The sequence below is a fragment of the Schistocerca gregaria genome, unplaced genomic scaffold, assembly GCF_023897955.1.
Source record: "Schistocerca gregaria isolate iqSchGreg1 unplaced genomic scaffold, iqSchGreg1.2 ptg000181l, whole genome shotgun sequence".
Lineage (NCBI taxonomy): Eukaryota > Metazoa > Arthropoda > Insecta > Orthoptera > Acrididae > Schistocerca > Schistocerca gregaria.
In genome coordinates this window covers 745,224-750,716 of record NW_026061731.1, presented here as the reverse complement: position 1 = coordinate 750,716, position 5,493 = coordinate 745,224, and positions in this window count along the sequence as shown.

Here is a 5,493-nt window from a genome sequence, read left to right as displayed (position 1 = left end):
TCTACCCTTGTATCCAATCAGACTCTTATTGAATTTCCCGAAAAAGTGTCTGCCGTTGTTTTTCCTGAAGTTGGTCTCAATCTCGTCCAATTCCTGCTTCATCTTCTGTCTTGTGGTCCATCTTATTGTTCGGGCTTATTCCTTTCTTGCTCCTAAGAAAACTTCCTATTTCTACGGGTCCTTCTTGCTGCTCCAGTCTCTCCAGGCTTTCCTGCGAGTCTCTATCGCCTCCTCACATTCCTTGTTCTACAACCAGTGCTTCCGTTTCTTTCTCTCCTTTGCCCATAGTACAGCCTGTTTCGCCATATTTCGCATCATGTCTTCCCATTCATTGAATGATTCAATTCCTTCCTCATATCTGGATCGATTGTGTCTTACTTTGCCTCTGTCTACCTTAATGTTTTCTGTTCTTCTGTTCGTCTGTGGCAGTCTGTCCCTGTTTGAAATCCAAAGGCACTTAACTTCTGTAAGATAGCGATCCGACTCTATTCTTCTGTTCTTCCTGACCTTTGTGTTTATGATCTCTTTAATATTTGTCCAGCTGATTGCTATGTGGTCAATTTAAAATTCCCCAAGGTGGTTGCATGGGTTTGCCCATGTCTTTTTCTTACACGATTTGGCCCTGAAGTGTGTTGTCATCAATCTCATTTTGTGTTCTCGACACAGTTCAATTAGACTTTCTCCATTTTTGTTTGTCCGCTGGTGTGCAGGGTACTCGCCCACTACTCCTTTATGTTGCTTCTCTCTTCCAATCTGTGCATTATAATCTCCTACTAGTATCTTTACAAGTCTATATGGTATGTTTTTCAGTGTATCATCTAGCTCTTCCCCAAAACTATCAGAAACTTTCTTGTCTTTCCTGTTCTTGTCATTTGTAGGTGCATGTCCATTTATTATTGTATACTTTTAGTTCCCGCTTGAAAAGTCAGTGTGGATATCCTTTCTGACCTGCTCTTAGTTCAGTTATGCCATCCTCGTATCTCTTGTCTACTATGAACCCTGTACCAAAGCATCTAGGTGCATGTCTTTCCTTTCCCACTAACTCCTGGTTTCCCCTTCAGTATTATGAATCCTTCTGACTCCACTGTGTCTTCGCCAGTGTATCTTGTTTCTTGCATCGCTAATATTGCAATGCTTCTCTCTTTCATCTCATCTATTACCTGTTTAAGTTTACCAGTCTTAATCATTGTATGTACATTTATGGTTCCAATTCTAAACGTCTTTTTAGTTTTAGTCTTCTTTGAGGTTCTTGGGAGCTCCGCCTCTTCCCTTATGCACTTTTTGGCAGGTTCCCCAGAATCCGAATGCCTGCTTGTGTCGACCTTGGTCGACAGGGGATTGTCCCCCTGGGGTAATCTCGATTCCATAGTGCGATCCATTCCATGAGCTAAAACTTTTTGATGGGACGGCTCATGTCCGTCCAGTTATATGACTGAAGTTGTTAGCCCCAGAAGATATGTTCAGGCCGCCCCTGACATGGGGACACACACGCCTTTGGTAGCCGCCCCTAACATTGAGTACCGCCGCTACCTGATGTGTCTCAGTGGCTCGTCCACTCTCTCTGCCGTTGGGAAGCGACGTTGCTCTTCCGCCTTCGAGACCGTTGGCCAGGCTTCGCCTGTATCCCTAGGTAGCGGCCCTAACTGGGTGCTACCATCCGGAGCCAGATGGACCCAGGTTTTTTACGAGGTTGTTACTCCTCCCCCTCCTCATTTCCCATGACTTGCGAGATGGGGCCCCGGGCTTGGGACCGGCAATGTGCTATCAATGATGAAATATTATTTTGGAACTAGAAATGTCTACACCTTTACGTGGTTTGAACATAAAAATACCAATAATAAATATATACTTCTGTGTAACAGATATTAAGGATAACAAAAACTATGAGCGTAATATGAAGGAAATTCTCTTTGACTGTGAGACAAAGACTTGGATAAATAAAATAATCACTCTCGTGTCACCCCTCTAACCTGTTAGATGCTTTTGCACGACGTTGCTTCTGAAAGCACCATTTTGTTAACTTTTCATTAAATATACATGACAAACGAGAATATAATAAACACCAATAATATGATCAAAATATCCACGGGTGTACTGCGGGTCTATAGTGTCCAACGGGCACAATATTTCGGCGATCAAACATGTCGCCATCATCAGGTGAACTCAGGTTTGCTTATGAGTAGATCGCTAACTGCTGAGAAACTGGACTTATGGTCCAGTGTGTCGCAGAAAACTCGAAATACCAAAATCATAGAATATTAGTTGGAGGGTACTTCAGTATACCGGCCCGCCGGGGTGGCCGAGCGGTTCTAGGCGCTACAGTCTGGAACCGCGCGAGTGCTACGGTCGCAGGTTCAAATTTTGCCTCGGGCATGGATGTGTGTGATGTCCTTAGGTTTAAGTAGTTCTAAGTTCTAGGGGACTGATGACCTCAGATGTTAAGTCCCATAGTGCTCGGAGCATTTGAACCAATCAGTGTACCGAGTATAGACTGCGACGTCTATGGATTCATTGCAGGTGGTACAGACCGTCTGGCGAAGTGTTTTTAAACACGTTTAACGGAAACGTGTCTTGAGCAGCTCGTTCAACTGCTTCAAACAAGCGTAACATTATCGATGGCGTCATTACAGAGACAGGGATTATTTATCATGTTGTCATGATAGAGATGGTGATTACTAAAGTCAATAAATTCTTGATAAAGGTTAGGACAGTATTTTTGCTAGAAAGAGTAGGTAAGCTGTTGTTAGAATAATATTCAGAAAATAGATGAACATCACTTACTTTCAGTATGATGGACGTAGAGTAGCTACGACCAAAGTTTAAACGGAGTGTTGTTCGCGCCCTGGATACGTATGTACCGAGTAAGTGGATCAAGGTCGGAAAATACTCACTGTGATAATTAGGTTCGGAAACTGCTGAGGAAGCAGAGACTGTTGCACAAGTAAAAATCAGAAGAAATTAGTGCGTACAAATACCGATGCGCGTAGCATACAGCTACAACCACCTTAACTTATCTAGAGATATCAATGAGAGCCCAAGAAAATTCTAGTCCTACGTAAGAACCCCTTGTGGGTTTAAGGCTTCTATCCAGACATTCGTCGACCGCTCTGGTCAGGCAACAGAAGACAGCAAAAGAAAAGCTGAAGTCCCAAATTTAGCGTTTAAGAATCATTCACGCTGAAATCTCTCTCCCCTCCTCCCCCGAACCTCACCCATGCCCGCCTTCCGCCCACACCCTCACGCCCTACCTCACCGCAAACAGCCACAGACGTCTGTTCGCCCCATTCGCCAGGTTATATAGATCTGTGTATCACACTTCCCAGGGGTACTCCTGACGATACCTTTCTCTCTCATGAACACTCGCCGTCGTTGACTACGTACAGGCTTCTATTACTTAAGAATTCCTCTAGTCACTCACATATCTGGGAATTTATTCCGCATGATTACACCTTCTTTAACCATCTGCAGTGGGGCACCGTATCAAACGCTTTCCCGAAGCTTATGAACATGGTGTCTGCCTTTTGCCCTTCATACATGATTGAAAGGGTTTTGTGCAAGAAGAGGTCAAGCTGAGTTACACAACAGCGTACTCTCTAAATCCGTGCTGACATGTGGATAGAAACTTTTCGATCTCAAGGATATTTATTACATTCGAACTGAAAATATGTTCAAGAATTCTGCAACAGACCGATATTAAGGCTAATGGTCTTGTACTCTTGTTATATAGCGGATACACCTGCGCTTTTCTGCCGTCGCTTGAGACTGTGCTGGATTCGCCATAGATGCAAGCTAGGTGACGGGGCCAATGCTTTAAACTCCTCTCCGTAAAACCGAGTTGGGATTTCATCGAAACTTGGCGACTTATTTTCTTTCAACTCTTTCAGTTGCTTCTCTTGTTCCTGAGCTTCGTGGCGCACAAACAAACAATAATATTCGATATGGCCGTTACAACAATGCGAAAAAATGCTGATAGGTTCAGAGAACGCTGCTGCACATGTGTAACGAAATCAAGTTGTGTGCTGTACGGAAAGCAAATCGCCGTTTACATCCCGTTGGTGACTACCTCAGAGACGGAGGGAAGTCGCGAATGGAGAAGGCAATCTTCCGTATCCTTATAAAGGAATAATATAGCCATTCGGCCTGAGGGCAGACCCCACCTAAAAATGTAACTTCTATTTTACCGGTTTCAACCGAATTTTAAAATCACATCTGTCGTGTATAGATGTGGCAAAGCCCAAGCTCTGAAGTCCGAAACCTCACTGGTGTTTTAGTTTTCAAAGTTTAATCTTATAGTTAATAGTGTTTCTGAAAACCAACTTCTGATACGCAGACCACAGTTCTCACATTCCAGATATTTAACAACATTCGCAAGACACTGTTCAACTATTCTGTGTACTCATCTCACGAGAAATGTTAATTGCTCACTTTCAGCATTTCTTCAAGTTCCAAACTTATATTTCCTTTAATTATCGATACATAAATGCGATGATAAAATAGACGCACTACATCTTCTATAATATTAATACATATATTTACTCAAAAGCCTCAGTATTACTTCGTGTAAAAATATCATTAAAATTGATTAATAATTACGACAAACAAGTTAGCACTGAATTAAAAAAAAAACGAAAAAAAAGAAATTGGATTTTAAAATTTTATTAACTACTTAGTGCTTTTACAAAACACCAAAATTCACTAGACAGTACGTTTTCCTTCTCTGTTCTTGTGCACCTTCCTTTTCTAGTAATTTCTAGACCGAGTTAGGGTGTTTCCTGAAATTCCCTTCTCCAGTAAGCATCTCGTGGACTGCGTGATGTGTCGTTGATCTCTAGAAAGGCGTATCTTCTCTTGAGGGGATGATAAAGGAATACTGGGACTGCTGTTTTCTTCAGTCTTCGAACATCCCATACCGAAATGAGAAACATTTCCTTCAAGAACCAAGAGCATCTTTTTCTTCGTTTTCTTTGGGGCACTTGAACCACACTGTGCAAACATCGATTTGCGTCAGTGTCCTGCCATCAACGCATCTTCCCAGTCGTGCATCAGTAGCAAGTCTCCGATAGACGAGTACCATCTTGACCACATCGGCAGCTGTCAGTTTTTAGGTGACTAAGGCAAGTCACAGAAAACCGAAATCTAGTTAGTCGAACAGGAGTTTGAAATGTAGTTCTCCTAAATACGAGTTCCGTGTTCTGTCAATGCGTTTCCGTATCGGGTAGCATAGCTTGTAAGACTGTATATTAGGGTACAAAGAACAGCTGTTTAACACCATGAAAATGACAGAGAAAGAGGGAGACCCCATTTCATCCATTACTATACCTATCGTGTTAAGTCACCTTACAAGATGTAAACACAGAGGCTACCATCGTCGTAAATTAATCTCGCTTATGGACGCAGAATTTTGCTAATGATCTATTGATCCGTTCCGCTGTTGCATATCAATGCCAGGTCAACGACCCTAACGCAGAGGGCCAGCCTTTGTTTCCTACACAG